We start from the raw sequence: 19,210 nt of genomic DNA, 5'->3' as shown, positions 1-19,210 counted from the left end.
CGGATTCTGCTTTAGGAAACAAGCTTCAGGCACTGGCCCTGGGCAGCCAGTTAGTTTAGCTGCAACTCCTTTGCAGTGTTGAGTGTCCACTTCCTGCTGTGTGTTTGCTTCACATTTCTGTAATGCCTGTTGATTTTTTGTACCTTTATTCCATGCTGTAAAATTAGATGAAAATAAACTACTAATCTCAAAGGATGAGCAAAGTGGAGTGAGATAAAAACACCATAATCATGGTGTTTAGAGCACACACTGCTTTACATGTTCATTAGAGAATGGCTATGATGACTGGTCCCCAGGACCATGTTAATGTATGAATGACATTCCAGAGTCTCGTTAATATGATGAAATTCATAGTCTCAAAAACCCCAAACTGTTAAAAAAAAAAAAGTAAAGATTTAAAGTCCCCAATTCTCAAGTGTGCTGACATGGACATTATTTGGAAGGTAATGCTTTTATACTTCAGAGATATGGACAGTTAATACAGCAAGTTCTGTTCTAGCACTAAAAAAATTAAAAGGCATGTTCAGTTCCTATGAAACCATTGCACGTGGAACATATCATTACCCATTTTTTCTAGAACATGGATGGGCATTTAATCCCACCATCTTTTGGATTGTCAGTGACTATGATGAAGTTAATGCTTTTCCTAGCTTAAGCATTTCCATAGAAAAGGAAATTCTAACTCTATATTTCCCCATGTAATCAAAATGTTGTGACAACTTTAAAAATAGAAAGTGACTTAAAATTTAAGTCTTCCTCCTACTATAGTATTTCTAATCCCACTAAGGTTTATTACCTATACTTACTAAAAGTTACTCAAGTGCATTCTGACATAACAAATTCTCTTTCTTTCCTTCTTCCTTCTTTCCTTCTTTGTCTCTCTCTCTCTCCCTCTATTTCTTTCTTTCTTTCATTAAGCCATCATTTTGTCTTGTCCTTGTACAAGGATATGGAAATAATAATAATACACACAGTCCTTGTCTCCAAGAAGCTTGCGACCAGAAGTGGAGCACCATAACCCCATGGGAGCTGTGAGTGTGAAAAGCCATGCCAAACAGAAAGCCAGGTGCAGTCTGGAGATGTGGCTTAGTGGTGAAGGCACTTGCCTGAGAAGTCTAAGGACCTATTTTCAACTCCCAATGTGTCCCACAAATACTGTGTAGCTGAGGTAAAACAGTGGAAAAGTATAATGACAACCAGTGCTTGTTTCTCTTCCACATAGCTCGTCTGTCTGTTTGCATTTTCATATCATCAATCTTCTTTATTTGCTTATTTATTTTCTATCAAGAGTTTTTCCCTGGTTACAAGGTGCAAAAATTACAAAAGGTTCAACATATTATCTCAAAACCGATTTCAAAGGATAAATCTCATTGTCTTTTGGTGAGATACTTCAATATTCAATCTATCTATCTATCTATCTATCTATCTATCTATCTATCTATCTATCTATCATCTATCATCTATCTATCTATCTATCTATCTATCTATCTATCTATCTATCTATCTATTTATCTATAAATTTTAACACTACACAGAACTCCACCTAAAGTTTCAAAAATATGTTTGGAGTATGATTCAGTAGTTCAAGGCACTTGCACAACAAGCCTGTCAATCAAAATTCAATTCCAAACACCCACATGAAGTAGATGCAAAGAGGCCCACATGCCTGCAATCCTAATGTTACTAGGGCAAAGGGAGGAGGAGAATCTCAGTGTTCACAGGTCAATCAGACTGGTCTTCCCAGTGGCAAAACAAGAGAGACCCTTTTTCAAAGAAAGTGGAAGGAGTAGACCGATACCCCAAGGCTGTCCTCTGACCTCCACATGTTCACTATGGTAATCTCTCTCCCTCTCTCTTAATTACTTAAAAAAAATAAACTTTCAGCAAGGAAAGGCGGCTCCTAATAGAACTTTTTCAATCTTCAGAAACAGTTTTTAAAGTATGCAATATTATAGCCCAACCTGTTTCTTTCCTATTTTGGTTTTTTGAGATAGGGTATCTGTCATGTAGTCTAGGCTGATCTCAGACTGACTATGTAGAAAAGGCTGGCTTTGCACTCCTACCTCCACCTCCCAAGTACCAGGGTAGCAGGCAAGTACCACACTCAGGTTCTCACATGTTTCTGAGCAGTTAGTTTGTAAAAGTCTTTCTTTCCTGAGGTCAGAGGATAGGGCACTAGGGGACTGTTATGTAGGTGTTCCTTCTGGTGAGCCCACGGCAACTGACAATGTGGGCATTTTTCTCCTCCACATGGGAAAACATCAATGTCTCATTTTTCAGGAATGCTGGTGGGCCAATAAGAGTCTATTTAGAGTGAGAGAGAACATTAGAAGTAGCAATTAATTTTTGGAAAGAATCTGACCAGATAGAAATGCCATTCCCTTTTAAATGTTCAAACTACTGCATTTTTTAAAAATTTATTTATTTATTTATTTGAGAGCGACAGACACAGAGAGAAAGACAGATAGAGGGAGAGAGAGAGAATGGGCACGCCAGGGCTACCAGCCTCTGCAAACGAACTCCAGATGCGTGCGCCCCCTTGTGCATCTGGCTAACGTGGGACCTGGGGAACCGAGCCTCGAACCGGGGTCCTTAGGCTTCACAGGCAAGCGCTCAACCGCTAAGCCATCTCTCCGGCCAAACTACTGCATTTTTAAACTGTCAATTTCCTGCTTTTTTGAAAATATAGATTTAGAAGAATCAAATGACAAATTCAAACAAATGCCAGCTGTCATTATTTGACAAAAAGAAGGTATTGTCCAAACCTGCCTAGAAGAATTTCAGTATAGTTCTGCTACCAAAGAAAAAAAATCACACTTGGTTATAATTGTTCGTGTGTGTGTGTGTGTGTGTGTGTGTGTGTGTGTGTGATATTTCTTTCAACTATTGATATTATAACTTACATCTCTTTTTTTTCTTTTTTTCTTTTTCTTCAAGGTAGGATATCAGTTTAGCCCAGGATGACCTGGAACTCACTATGTATTTTCAGGGTATCCTTGAACTCATGGTGATCTTCCTACCTCTGCTTCCCACACGCTGGATTAAAGGCATGCTCCTCCAGACCCAGTTTATAACTTGCATCTTAAAGGAAAAGGTAAAAACAAACAAGCACATCAAAATGAAAGCATTTACCAACCACATCTTTGATGCCTTGAACCACTTCAGAAACTGATCTAAGCATTAGAGAGAGAGGGAAAATAAAACAGAACCATTGAGTCCAAATTTACAAATAATCCTTAGGGGATACTCACAGCTTTTCTCCACATTACTTGGGAACTATTTACCATGCTGATTGCATTTCTTGCCTACATCTTGCCACTTGTCCCTGGTCAAGATTAACATACCATGTAATGTAGTGCTCACTATCTGACAGGTATGACAAGCCAGGTGACATGGACTAATCCACTCAATCCACAGCATGACCTGTGCAAGAGGGTCAGCCACATTACAGATGAGGAGCACAGGCATGTATGTCTCTGCAGGCTGTGGAAGCTCAAGACTCTAGTGGCTCCCTCTTTTCCCCTTGTAGGAACTGAGAGCAGGGAGCTTGGATAAATAGAGATAAAGAAAAGAGGAAAGGGATTTTTCTTTCCGCAGTCTCAACTGTTCAAATCTGGGCTCCAGATGGTAGTTTCTGCTACCGGAAAGCAAATATCAAAGTATTTTTCCACGATTTTAAACATGATAAATGCAGATGACCATGCCTTCCTGTACACTAAAACATCATTATTTTACTTGATCAGTGAGTTGGCTTTCTTGTGGGACAGTCCCTGTTCCTTCATATGTGGTATGGAGTGGTTTATAATCTTACTAAGTGAAATCCCTGAATGTGCCCAACCTCATCTGTATTTTGTATGTATGTATGTATGTATGTATGTATGTATGTATGTATTATGTATGTATTATGTATGTATGTATGCGTGTATATATCAATCATTGATCTATTTATTCATCTACCTATCATCTATCTCTATCTATCTATCAATCCATCTATCATGCTATTATCTACCTTCTACCTCTCATCTATCTACCCATCTATCTTTCTGCCTACCCTCTATTTTTCTAGTTTATCTAGTCTCTGTATCTGTGTCTACAACCCAGTCACTGAGTCTGCTATCATGTTTCATACCTCTGTAAGCTGCCTTAAACAATATGGGAGAATGAGTACTGCTAATGCATGATCTTAATCCTTTAGGTGACTTACTAAACACTAACATAAATCTAAAGATGTGATATTTTGAATGCGAGAACTTTTACAAAATTCCACATTGGGAAACAAATGCTATGGCATAGCATATCTCAATCTTAAATTCAGTAAATTCATCTCCTCTTGAAAAACTGAATTGAATTAAAATAATATGTCCTAGTGTTCTATTTTCTAGTTACTATTGCATTTTTGGATAAACTTGGGACTTTTTTGAGGTTCACCACAGACAATTTTATGGCTGAGGTAATATTTAGATTGAATCCAATTCCTCCTCAGCCAAATAATTATTTGCAATAAAATTTATTACTGTTACTGCATCATAATGACAGGGCTGTAGAAGGTCAGTGGACTGTGTTCAATTTCATACCCAACCAACAAAGATGAGACAATGTGGGCAACCAGAATGCACAAAGCAATGGACTGATCATTTCCCTCTAATATAGCAGAGGCACTGTTGTGAGCAAGAAAAGAATTACATTTAGCTATATGATTTCTAGGTAGCTATATTAGTATTGGTGATTAACATGACAGTGGCCATCAGGAGAACATAACAGCTAAGTACAAATGCTCTACTGTAATCAGACTTTGGTATGGCCATAGCATTCTTTTTACATTCATTTTTCCATTAATAAGACCCATTTCCAAAAAAAAATGTAAATAAAAGAAAGAGAAGGAAAACAATAGAAGCTCCTTAAGATTTATACTTTAATTTGTATTCCAGCTTTCATTTATCTAAAGTATCATTTTCCTGAAAGTTGTACAAATCAATAAAAATTAATTCAATTACCTGCTCTTAAATGGTTTAGTTCTAAAATAGCTTATTAGCGATACATAGATGCTGTCCCACACAGTCTAATAAAATTACTCAAGTTGCAACAGAAGTACTGAATACTTAATGGAAAACGTTTCTCTTTGTGATACTTAGGTTGAGTAATACTGGAAATAAATTCTAGGTGTGCATTTATAACAGTGATTCTGTTGACTAGCTCATTTGGACCTCATAATCGCTGTATTCAGTATATATTATTATCCTCTTTTATATTCAGTCCAAATATGAGATGTAACAGGGTCCCCAAGTTGGTTTAGGATCCACTGGCCCTCTGCTCTCAACTGTTTTACCCAGAGCCTACATGTCTTACCACTGTGCTGCCCCACACTTCCCAGCTTCCCTACACCGTGTACAACATCAAGCTTCATCCGCGTAGGACCTTGAGAGTGCACACTCTCAGATGGATTTCATGGCAGGGAAGGCTCTCCCTATGCCGCCCATCAGCTTTCTACTCCTGAGTGTCATTACTGCCTATGCACCAAGAATGTTCCCCTCTATGCTTCTGCCTATGTTTATGCTTTCTCCTTCTTCTCTAAATGTTATTCTATGCTGTCTAATCCACTCTCTCTTGTTCAGGAAGCTTCCTCTACCTATTAAAATCCATATAATCATACTACTTTACTAAAACTGAATGCCATACATAATGTAAATGTACTCTAATTTGTGATTGCACAGAGAATATTTTATGATTATACTGCATCAGATTAAAAATTCAGATCTCTTCAAAGATCACTTTTTTCTGTCAGTGCACAGTGACAAAACTAGAAATACAATTTTTGGGGGTACAGTTTTGCTCTAGTCCAGGCTGACCTGGAATTCACTATGTAGTCTTGGGGTAACCTCCAATTCATGGTGATCCATCTACCTCTGCCTCCCAAGTTCTGGGACTGAAGGTGTGTGCCACCATACCCAGCTAGAAACGTATTTTAAATTGACAATCTATTTTGTCTGCTTTTGTTGCAGAGTTTTGAAATAGTTAAATTACAATATGATGGTGCTGGTAACTCAAAAATTGGTATGATAGTGTCAAATAAATGGAAGCAATTGAATTATAAGCAGTCATCCAATTAACATTCTTAGAAGACCTGTATAAGGTTTAAAGATTTCTTTTATATAAAGCAACTCTACATGACAACTTTATGAATGCTGAATGGAAAACAACAACATTTTAAATTGTTAAATTATTTTATGTGTACGCTTGTGTGTGTGTGTCCCTATGGCTCTTGCCACTGCAAATGACTGCACATCCAACTTCACATGAATGACTGGGAAATTGAGCCTAGTTGGCAGACTTCGTAAGCAACAGCCTTAAACCACTGAGAAATCTTCCCATCCCTCCTCCCAAATCATTTAAGTAACAAAATGTTCATCACATGTTCACTATGCCTCCAGCTACAAAAGTACATTTTTTTTTTAATTTCAGGAAAAGGTGCATTAGGAAGAAATTTGGGGCTGGAGAGATGGCTTAGCAGTTAAGGTGCTTCCCTGTAAAGCCTAAGAACTCATATTCAAATCTCCAGGTCCCATGTTGCCAGCTGCACTGTGATGCAAGCCTGCAATGTTGTACATGCGCCACAAGGGGGCATACGTGTCTAGACTTTGTTCACAGTGACTGAAGGAACTGGCATGCTCATTCTCTCCCTTTGTCAAGATAAAAGATAAAATTAAAAGGAAAAAGAAAAGGAATTTTAAAAATCCCATGAGTACTGCTTGACCTATCTGAGCATACTTGATTACCTCATAAGATATAGACAATAAAATTCTGGAGATAAAGAAAATGTTTAACTTCCATTAAAAAAAATTCAGGAACTGGCTCTGAAGGTAAGAGTTCTTGCTGCACAATCATGAGGGCCTGAGAGGGCACAATAGACTGGCTGCTTTCATCAAGAAAGGCAGCTCCAGGATGAGTGTGAGACACTCAAGGAATCAACATGAATAGAGATGGAGTACATTAAGAATCTCTGGGTTCTGCATGTGGGCACACAGGATGCATGCATTTATACACATGCTACATACAATACCACACATATTACAAACACAGATGCATATGTGCACACAAAACCCCTCAATTTACAGGCTGGAGCGATGGATCAGTAGTTAAGGCATTTGCCTGTGAAGCCCAATGAACTGGGTTTAATTCCCTAGTACCCACATAAAGATAGATTCACAAGGTGGCACATGTATCTGGAGCTTGTTTGCAGCAGCTGGACACTCTGGTGCATCAATTCTCTCTGTGTCTGTTCTCTCTCTCTCTCTGCTTGCAAATAAATAACATAAAAAATTCTTCAACCTACAAGTTTCCTGAAAGTATTATTTGTTTTGTTCCACCCACACAGGGTCTACCTTTTGCCCATGATAAGAGCTTGTAGGGCCTATGGTGGGATAACGTGCTTCTAAAAGCCTACTCTCAGTGGTACCTAATCCCTTTCTTCCCAGAAATTCTAAGGCATACAGAGAAGCCTACACTACTATTCTGGAGGAAGAATTTATACAACATGAAAATCTAAAACTCACATCTGCGACTCTCATCCTACTTTAAAAACTTAAGGCCACTTAAGACCAATAAGATATCCAGCTTTTTTCCATTGTCAAAAACAAGCCCACTATAACCATATATCATCAATATGAGAAAATCTGTCTGGTATGTTGTTTAATCTTCCCAGAGAAATAAAAAATATTGTGAAACATAGGGTTTTGTTGTTATTTCTGCCATTCAGTGGCAAGGAGTATTTTTTTACCCTGTGTTAGAAGTATGCTAATAGTTATCAGGAACTAAAGATAAGAGAGATGATCTGACACCTCAAGGGTCATAGCCTATATGGCCAAGAAGAACAGAAAGCTCAGACAGAACTTTTAGGCTGCAAGAATGAAGAAGGAGCTAGGAAAAAAAAAATAGAAGAGACAGTTAGACATCACAGAAGAATGACATAAGAACTGAGTGAGAGGAAGGCAGAGAAGGGACAAATGGAGAATGTGCTGGAATTGAGTGAGGAGGAGATGAGGGGAGACAGTCCAGTTAATGACCTGTCCCAAGAGTCCAAATGTGAAATGATCAAAGCCTAGAACACAGCAATGTACCCAGCGGTCCTAGCTCAGTGAAAAATGAATAGGATGTTAATGGAAAAGACTTTGCATAGGAACAAGGTGTAAATTCAGCGGGACATGGAGGGCTCAGTGGTTCTGGTCAGGCCATGAGGTTAGGAGTAGAGTACTTCCATCCCTGTGCTATCATAATTCAGTGTGTGCGCCACTTGGGGTGGGACTTGTGACAGCCTGCTTTCCTAAAGGAAAGGCACTATGATTTTAAGCCATGAACCAGTGTCCTATAAGAATAACAGGGAGTGAAAGGAATACCAGGCAATGATGGGAAAGGCATGACAATGATGAAGGGACAAGAAGCAGCGTTGTGGGAAAGGCGGGTTTTAAGGCAGGCTACATATGAAGGTTGATTTATCATGTATAATGGGGTATTTTGAATTTGACATTTCTTTTTATAAATTACACACACACACACACACACACACACACATATATATATATATAAGCTATGGACATAGTGTGTAAACAGCACATGTTGATGCCATCCTTACACTCATTCTGTAACCCCTTCTGAAGGGAACCTCCTCATTGGGGATGCCAATTATCCCCATGGGAATTATGGGCCATGCATTATGGGGGTATCCATCAGTTATGTGGAAGAGGCAATGACTCTGTCCATAATGTCATAACTTGTGGCTCTAACAATCTTTCTGTCCCCTCTTCTGCAAATTTCCCTGAGCCGAGTTGAGTTTGTTTTAGGTCTACTTCAATGATAGGCTCTTGGGAGCCTCTGTGTCTCTGGATCTTTGATTTGGTAGGAGATGACTGTCCTCTGTGTCTATCTCCTTCCCCCTTGTGCTAATATCAAGTTCACAAAGAAAGCAGCATACTTGCTCATTTCCCTAATTACTCGATGGTTTTAGCTGGAGCCCCAGTGAAGTGTGATAGGCTAATTCTCCCCTCAGGTTCTGCATCCATCAGAAAAAGAGAATCAGATTCTCCAATGGAGAGTGAAGTCAGCACCAGTTAAATGGGATAACCATTGTTAGTTTAGAGAGGATTTAATAGTTGTAGAGCTTCTTGCAGCCCAAGATTGCTGGAAGCTTGGTATTGACATTTCTGACTCTCAGTTCTCCAGCCTACATATTGGGATTAGTTCTGTTTACCCATACTGTTGATAGAAAGTAGCAGTGGGCAAACATGCCCCAGGCTCAAATCTAGCCAGAAGGTCAAGTTATAATGGAACCTACTAAGCCCAGTTTGTTTGTTTTTAATCATATTGTCTACAGTTGCTTGCTGACAACATCGGCAGAGTAGAATTTCTGAAAGAGACCATATTGTTTGCAAAACCAAAAATATTGACTAACCAAACCTTTTCAGAAAATGTTTGCCTACCCCAAAAACCACTCTCCATGTAGAGCACCTAGAAGATGCTCAGCGTAAATTTCCTGGCCCCACACTGTTTTGTCTGGAAAATTATGCTCACTACTGAGAAATAAGAGAATGTGGCCTTCGTTTCATGGCCTTGGACTGCAGGGAACAAGGCCCATTCTCCAGGTCATCAGGTAAGCCATATTGTGAAACTGAAATTGATGGGCCTCTGAGTCAGAAGATAGCATGAATAAACTGAGGAATATCAGGTAACTGTTTCTATGCCTCACAGAGGATCTTCCAAACAGAGGCCAATTTGGCTTCAGGAATAGCATCTGTTGCTATATCAGGTGGCAACTAACCATTGTTGCTCCTCCGAGAGTTAAATTTCTGCTCAAAACAGAAAGCTCCCAGGATACCAACAGCTGTGGGAGGAGGCGGTGAATCCAGCTAACTGAGCACCGTCAAGTTCGTGGATGAAGCCGAGGTACACAGCAGATGAAGAATCAGCTCCTCTCAAACACGGAGGAAAAGAACAATCTAGACTCTGATTTCAAAGAGACCTCTTCACAGCTTCAGATGCCTTAAGATAAAGAAGAATGCATGCTAGCTCACAGGCTTAATAGGAAATGAGTCCAGATTTGGGGGGTTAGCCACCTCCCTTTAACTTGAAGCCTACCCTCTATCCCATTTCACTTTTACAAGGTATGAATAATCTCACAAAATGAGGCTGACATCAATGTTAGATCCAGGTAGAACCAACACAATCAAATGGGGTTAAATTGTTATTTAGTAAAGTAGATACTAGCGAAAACAGTCCCCTGAAAAGCTTGGCAGAGTTCCGTGTGGATGGAACTGGAAAGTCATGGTGAAGGCTCTGATAAGCAGGCAGGTAGAGAAGAGCCAAGGATGATCTCAGCCTCCCCAGGCAAAGAGAAAACAAGAGCATGAAGAAAGTAATGAAGACATCCCTTATTTGGGCTAAACTGTGGTAAGAAAGATATGTAGCTAGTTTCCAAGTCCTCACTGATAAGACTGTGGTGCCTTGGACCACCTCGTTACATTGAAAGCTCTGAGAGGCAGGCCATAATGGCCCATGAATAGTCAAGCTCACCATCTGGGCTTCAGACTCACCTATTTCTCAGACAAGCATCGAAATACAACAGAAAGTTCTCCCAGAACTTCACATCTTTTAAATGATTCAACAAAGACAGGTAAACCCAGAATCGAAATGATTTTTTCAACTGCCATACATAGTTCTTTCTTTGTGTATACAAATATATTATTTTTATTGTTAAAATATTCCTATCAGCCCATTCTCTCTCTCTCTCTGTCTCATTCTCTCTGTCTCTCTCTACTTACAAATAAGTAAATTATTTAAAAGAAAGGCTGGAGAGATTGCTCAGCAGTTAAAGTATTTGCCTGCAAAGTCAAACAACCCAGGTTCACTACCTCAGTACCCACATAAAGTCAGATGAATCTCAGGAGTTCCACTACAGTGGCTAGAGGCCCTGGCATGCCCATTCTCAGTCTCTGTCTCTTTCTGCTTGCAAATAAATAAAAAACTTTTTAAAAATATTATCAAAACATTTGCTATGCATTAAGCTACTTTGTGCTAAGTTGTGCATAAAATTTGGGGGTGTGGAAGGTGTATGTGATTAGCACTATGTAAACATTTCATGTGAGTTAAAATAAAGACCAGTGCTTAAAACAGACTTTTGCTTTTAATATTACTCATAATGCAATTATTTTACTTATGTAATATAATTTTCACCCCTGAATAATTCACTTAAGGAATAAGAGGAAATGTGTTGGCATTTTTACATAGCAAGTGCAGAATGGCAAATGCATGCTACCCTAGCCTACAGTTTCATATTTCCTTTCACTGCACATGTAGTTCATTCCATCTGTAATAACAAATTATCACCATTTTAAAAACAAGATTGTCTACCAATGCTTTTCTGCTTCTAAACTAAAAATTGCGCTGAAATGGAACAGTTTGCTCACCTTGAAGATATTATGCAGGGCCTCAGCATGCTCCCCAAAGTAAAAATTTCTAATGTATGAGTGAAATACAGCAAATTTATCAGAACACAAATCTATTGTTGTACATCATAGAAAGATGCAATAATTTACTTTTTCAATTCAACTAAGTTCTGATTGAAATTACACAACTCCAACAGCCATGTGCAACTTAGACAACCTACAGAGAAGCACTTCCAAAGACAAATGTAACTCTTGGATATGTAAACAAAATTTCAAGATTAAGGAGAAACCTCTGACTCCAGATTAGGATAAGCACTTAAATGATGTGACACCAAGTAGGACAATTGAATTTCAATACCCAAAATTGTACTCTAGGTTTTATATTGATTTAGAGCTAAAATAATGGCCAGAAGTCCTTCCTCTCGTGTGCAGATATCCTGAGGTTGGTCACAGTAAAGGATGTGAGTGCGGCCAAGCAGCCGCATCAGAACTGTGTCAGCATCATTTGGCTGCCCTTGGTTCTGCTGTGGTGTAGGCTTGAGACATCTATTTAAAGTGGCATCCAACACTTGTGGTTGCATCAGGAATGACTCAATGAGACCAAAGTTAAATCGTGAGATCCAGGGTGGCAATGACCTCTACCTTACTGAAACAAAATCCTTAGAGATTCTTAAAATATTTCTTCGTTCTATTCTTGGCCCATGAGAACATTCCCTACGGGTCTTCATTCCCTATCAGATTATCACAAAGGCTCATAGTCTGAATGACTCTCTGCCTCATTGGGATGACACGGCTGAATCTATACTAAATTACCAAGTACATGTGGAAGTTCATTGCATCTTTTCTGTTGGTGAAATCTTTATATTAAAACATGTTCAAACAGAGAAGTGGCAGTGTATATGGATCTCTCTCAAACTCTCTGTCCTCTTTTCTTTCTCTCTCTCTGTCATGTACACAAACACATACACATATACACACAGACGCACATGAACGGACTTTGGTCTGCTTCAGTGACATGTGTTTAGGAATGTCTAAAGGATCTACTTCACACTTTGCAAAGACATTTGCTGATTTAGAGAGAGGAAAATCCCTCTCTTTATTTTATGCATCAGATGAGGAATTAAGTTAAACATAAAAATACATGCAGAAATAGATAATACATATGTGGCACATTGGGTACAGTTGTGATATTGGCTTTTAGGAAAGCTTACAATGATGAAAGCAAATGTCTCTGCATCCATTATGTATAGTTCTCCATTGGGCCATAGCTAGCTGCTTCATTCTAGAAGAGTTACCCCTAAAGTAAGGCTGGCAGAGCAATCTCAGTCTCAACTTATTCAAATTTTGATCATGAGCTGTAAAGTCATTATCCACTATAGTCCAGAAGACATGGGAATACAGGAAGGAAAAGGGATTGAGCATTGCTGATAGGCATAAGAAGTCTGCCAGCAAGTTGCTGCTAATACCTACATGTTATATAAAGTTAGTTGCTGTTGAGGCCTGAAGACACTTATCCTTCTCTATCAAACTGAAGGTTTAAGAAGGGCTAAATTCACTTTAAACAACTTCTATAGCCTTTTACAATATTTAAGTAGAATGCTTTATTTCGGGCGGGGGGGGGGGGTTGAGATAGGGTTTCACTCTAGCCCCAGCTGACCTGGAATTCACTACTTAGTCTCAGGGTGGCCTCAAACTCAACGCTGATCCTCCTACCTCTGCCTTCCAAGTGCCAGAATTAAAAGCACATGCCACCAAGCCTGGCTTTTTCCCCCCTTGTTTTCATACAGGATCTGCTGTGTAGCCCAGGATACCCTCAAATTTGTGATCATCCTGCCTCAGGCTCTCTGGTGCTAGGATTATGTGCATGTCAACTATGCTAATCTACATAGGATATTCCTAATGAGGCATAAGTTATAGAGCTTTATAAATCTCTACTTCTCCATATAATTTCACCTAAAAACTGCAGCAACCTTGAATGGAAGTGGAAATATGCAACAATGTAAAGAAAACAGAAATGGTTAAGATGGGTGGCCCCTTAAGCTCACTCATCAGGCAGTAGCTCCTATAAACTGTTTATAATAGACATAACTCAGTCTTATATTTCAACCCATTGAAATCATTGACTACCATGGGGCTCTGTGGTTGATCTCAAGTAGGATGAAATCACCAATGTTAAATCAATTCCAAAAAGAACAAAAATATATTTTTTAATCTATGGTTACTTTCTGAGTTATATATTAGTTGCTATTTTTAGCTACATGGCTATGACTTAATAAAACTGGAATTTTCGGGCTGGAGAGATGGTTTAGCGGTTAAGCGCTTGCCTGTGAAGCCTGAGGACCCTGGTTCAAGGCTCAATTCCCCAGGACCCACGTTAGCCAGATGCACAAGGGGGCGCATGCGTCTGGAATTCGTCTGCAGTGGCTGGAGGCTCTGGCGCGCCCATTCTCTCTCTCTCTCTCTCTCTGCCTCTTTCTCTGTCTGTCACTCTCAAATAAATAAATAAAAATAAACCAAAAAATAAAAAAAAATGGAATTTTCATTCAAATGATTCCCTTAGAATAATTCTGTTAATTATTTTAAAATTATCTTCCTTTACCATAATAAATTCCAGTGTGTATACAGAATTTCTACATTAGGGCATCTAGTGTGTATCACTCAACAATATTCACTAGATCTGAAGAGGTAATTTTTTTTCTAATCATGAACCCAAATTTTCTTAATGAATTTTAAACACTACTTAAAATTATGATATTTTCATTTTAAATTAAAATAACTTTAAATATTTTTTTAAAAAGACATTCACTAGTGTTACCATAACAATTTAAAATATTGTTTTAAGTTCTAATTTTTGCTTTGGATTTTTTGTTACTTTATTTCAATAATTGTGTATGTATTTTTACTGGGCTTACACTTTGTGGAACTATATGGAAGTGCAGAAGAGTTAAAAATAAAGAAGGTATCCAAAACTTTTTATTTTGATGATTCTGTTTATGCAGTATTTAACATGAAATAAAATAGTAACACATACATACACATATATAATATTCAATATTCCATAACAGTCTTTAAGAGACCACTTCATGTTATATGCCAAATATTTTGGTAAAATATAAACATGGCTGATCAAAGGGAACATATTAGAGACATTGTAAATAGCATCTTTTTTTGTTTCACTCCAGAGCATCTATTTGCTCTATCTATACCTCACAACAGTATCACTAGCTAGTATGCCAGTCCACACCAGTGTCTTAATATTTCAGTTATTGCACAGGTTAACTGGCATTTTCTCTAACATGTTGCAGAATAAGGCTAAACAGTAAAAGAATAAATAAAAATGGATGAGGCAATGTCTAAACCTCTCCTCAAACATTCAGCTATGACACAATTATTCAGAGAAAATTCTAATAGAAAACATAAATGTAATGCTCAAGGCACCTGTCCTGTGGGAATTTTCTTATAAACTCTTAGCATTTGAAAGAATTTCTTTTTTCTTCTTCCTTTTTTGTTAATTGGAATCAAGTTTCAACAAGCACACTTAATCAAAAATTTTATTCAAACCCTTTTAGAGTGTTCCAAAGTGGAGTGTGTTAAATATTGTGACCATTCGTTCATAATCCTCATGCTTACTTAAAATAGCAGATCATTCACTTTATAAAGTCTTTCAGTTGAAATAAAGAAAACAAATCTGTTATTACACAGATCTTCAAAACCAGAATATTTAAATATTTCCAGTGTAGTCTTTTTTTTAATAGCAGTAAGCAATGTAGAAAGAGCTTGTTGGGTTTTTATATTTCCTTTGACAATGATAATTACTTACTACGATTTAAAAATAAAGTTTGAAAGAAATCTCAATGCTTTCTCTTAATTTGTAGAAGTATGTAATTTTTCAAAATAGATGGAAAAATATGTTTTCAAAATAGGACTGTCTCTCTTCAAATACAACCAGTAAACAAAGAAGAAATGAAAAATGCATGAATTTTAAATTGTTTCACTAATATTAAGGACTAGGGTATAACTCAGAGGAAGCAGGATAGTAGGATTGTTACTTGGCATGTGTGAGGCCCTAGATTAAATCCCAGTACAGTAAGAAAAAACAAAATCACAAGGAAGTGAATCATGTTCTTTACTATGCAAACAGAAACACCTTTATAAGTGAAAGGAGATGTTACTGGTAATCAGGCTAAGACCAAAGGCAAAACTACCCCATATACCCAGGGCCTAGTCCTGCACCTCTGTACGCTCAGAATGTGAACTTTCTATGGGTTTCCTCCTCCTGCCTTCCTGCCTTTCTCAGATTGGTGAAATATGGCTGTGTGAGCAGAGGTACCTTCTCCATGTAGCCTTTTCAGGAAGGCAGAGGAGCAGGATGGAGAAACATACAGGACTACATGAGCTAAAGATTGGAATATTTGTGATATTTAAATCAAGACCTTTTGTTACTTTCCATTTTATTTTATTTTTTATGTCTATCTTTTGCATTATTTTAACATCTTTATCCACATGGATTAAATTTTTAAAGGAAAAACAAAAAAACTTCCAAGCTCAGCCCCCATAGAGTGGCTGAGTTCTGTTCTTCCCCTTCTCCTGTTTGTACCTCCGAATTCTTGTGCCGTGTTATTGGAAGAGCCCAAATCAGCTCAGTCTGCAGTGAGGAGCAAACAACACCTGAGCAGTCAACTAATGTGTGAATTAGCCAACTGTTGATCCTTGTGAAGAATTATGGCTTTCTGCACATCACAGAAATACCGCAACATAGCATGTACTCACTCTGCATCAGCTCATGCTTTCCTCCTACTTTGGTGGTTTTAATGGCTGTGATTATTTGCTGCTCATCACAAAGGCATTTCGAAGCCAAGTGCTGTATGGCCACCTGACTGTACAGCAACAAGATAACATGTGAAGGTTCTGTTCTTGACCTAAATGGAAACTAGTTATGCTTCTGTTCCAATACATTACTTTTTTTTTTTCATTCTAAGCATCAGAATAATTGCTCAAAGTGCTATGAAAAGAATGAGAATGTTGTGTATTTCTCTCCTCAAAGGAGGTTTTGTTTATTGTTTGCTTGTTTCTTTTTTTTTTGATATATTTATTCTCTACTATTTCAGTGGCTTGACAGACCCATACTGCAATGAAGTTGGAGGAATGAATGTGAGCCTTGAGGAGTTATCATCCAGAAAGCAAGCCAACAGTGGAAGCCTCCTAATGATGACATTGACCCTGTCTCTAAGAACTCCAGTCTAGTGAGGCTGGGTGCCTCACTAGACTATGACAATCATGATGGCTATATGGAATGTGGAGGGAAGGAGCCAGAATCAGAACACATTGTTATCTCCATCTACCCAAGCCATGTATCTTCAATGGAAGCAATAACACCCCCAAGTGGAAAAAAAAACTTTGTGATGCTCTGAGTCTCATTCCTGGAAAAATCTTATTCCATCGTATTTTTTTTTAGCATTTGGCCCATTTCTTCTCCTTAGGGAGAATTTCAATGTAATTTAATTATTCTTTTAAGGGAGATATTAATTAAAAAATACTGAAAAACATGTTTCTAGGTAACCATTCCCCTTTCCTTACATTATATAGCCATTGCCTGAGGACATAATATGAGAGAAAGGGTAGGATAAGAGGGAATAGAAGACAAAAGAGAAAACGAGAGGAGAAAAGGATATGGATAGGAGGAGGAAAATCAATTCAGGAAAAGGAGGTGATACCCGAAAGAGAGAGAGGGGTAGGGGAGAAGGATGAGGAGGAAGAAGATAAGAAGGTGGTGGAAGAAGTAATGTTCAGGAAAATAAGGCCATTTCTGAAGGACAGAGTGGTATGGGAGAAGAAAGAGGAAAAGGGAAGGTGAGAAGGAATATAAGGAGGAAAACATGAGGAGAACAATGGAAAAATGAGTAAGAGGTGCCTGTGGTCAATGAAAAAGCCAAAGACAGGGAAGCAGACCATGCCCAGTTCCCTGCCTGACCCTGTGTGCTGCTGGGTGCTCTCCTTGTCTCATTCCAATGATCAGAAATGCATTTCTGCCTTCTGTTCTTATCAAGTTAGGGATGCTTGAAGTCAAGCTTCTCACCCCTTGTTATCAGTCTGTGGTCCAACACTGTCCTGCAAGCTATGGTCCAAGTTGAGCCCCTGGCATGTGTGTCTGGGCATGCAATAGACCATGCTGATATCCTCAGTTCTTGTCTGTCACAAATCCAGAGTGAGGATCAGGCGAGGCACGTGTGACTAGTGTTCTTGGATCTCAGGTGGCTATGCTTCTTGTTGCCTTAGAATTCTGCGGGGTACAAGGCCCATTTCCCCTGAAGGCTTTTAAACACTCCTCGGACTAAGTTCCCAAATGCGATATTTACAAGGGAATGGCTGCTGCAGTTCCTTTGGGGAGAGGCTAAGGAAAGAGAAAAATATTTCCAAATACAGAGACTGGCAAAATTGCCCTAATCTGGAAGAGATACAGGATCAATTCTAGTTCCAAGTACCGCCCAGGAAACTGGCGGTCAGTGAACTCTATCCCTTGACCTTGTCCTGTCCTTATAAAGTACACCAGAGCCAGTGATTTTACAGTGGTGACACAGAGAGTTGCCCTGGCCATTCTCTTGGCACATGTGCATGGCCCAAACAGCCTCTAAAATCTGGACATTATCTCTACATGAGTATGTATACAGTCACAGAGATAAAATGACAGGATTGAAAAGAGGCAAAGCCCATCTTCTAAACATAAACATGTCTTAATACCATATTCTAGATCATTCTATACCACTGAGAATGAATAAAGGATATTTTTTCATTTTTTGTAGTGCTGGGATTGAACTCAAGACCTTGCACATGTTAGACAAGCCCTGCCATGAAATTATATTCCAGCCCAGAAACAACTATTCCCAATTAGCCTCTTCATGCATTGTGAAAAATATAATGACATGTCATGGTATTCTGTTTATGTAAATATGAAAGCTAATTTGTTAAATATAGACATTAAAATATATATCATTTCTTATGTCTTATTTTGGCCTTTGTCAGTTATAACTAAAGCAGAAAATTCAATGGGTTAAGTGGTTCATTGTGTGATACCAGAGAGCCTGTCCTTTAAGGGTCCAGCTGTTACTGCCAGGATCATATCCCAGTATTAAATATCACAGGGCATAGGCCTTGTAAAATTGTGTGCATCACAGTTAGGGATCAACATGGGCTAACAATTGCCAGTTAAGTATTGAATATTCATTCCATATCATAGATGTTCTGACCTATTATGATGGAACATCTGATAGAAAGCTTTTCCTTCTATACTAGAAATATGGATGAATGGTAAATAATCCTACACTTTTTATTCAATATTTTAGACAAGATCTTATGATGTGGCCTAGGCTATTCTGAAATTCACTCTGTAGCCTAGACTGAACTTTAACTCATGGAAATCCTTCTGCATTTGCCTCCCAAGGGGACGTAGGTGAGAATCACCACATGTAACACATTATTACAGGAATATTATAGATAAACTAGAAAATATAGAAAAACAAAAGAGAAAAAATATTTCCAAGGACATTAATATTTATTTAAGTTAAGGGAGTATATTTAAAATTCTTTGGCGAAAAGAGTGTCATTAACTCCAGTGGGTATAGCACACTATATAGTGGTATAGTGATGGAGCTTATATTGAACTAAGTCACCAAACTGACTAAGTAGTCATTGGAAAGGCATTCCTCCCTGAAGATCTTTTCTCTCCTAAAGACAACAGAAATGCTGGACACTCCTACACAAGAGCTTCATACATATGTAGG

At 38.4% G+C, this 19,210-nt stretch overlaps 1 protein-coding gene across 2 annotated transcripts in view; it reads right to left on the bottom strand.

The window, feature by feature from the left end:
• Kcnb2 (potassium voltage-gated channel subfamily B member 2) overlaps nt 1–19,210 on the bottom strand; it is a 425,449-nt gene that overhangs the window by 376,545 nt on the left and 29,694 nt on the right. The window lies entirely within an intron of this gene.

Source organism: Jaculus jaculus, chromosome 2 (genome assembly GCF_020740685.1).
Source record: "Jaculus jaculus isolate mJacJac1 chromosome 2, mJacJac1.mat.Y.cur, whole genome shotgun sequence".
NCBI classification, from domain to species: Eukaryota; Metazoa; Chordata; class Mammalia; order Rodentia; family Dipodidae; genus Jaculus; species Jaculus jaculus.
Note: the sequence above shows the minus strand (reverse complement) of the source record. Positions and strands in the feature narration are given on the sequence as shown.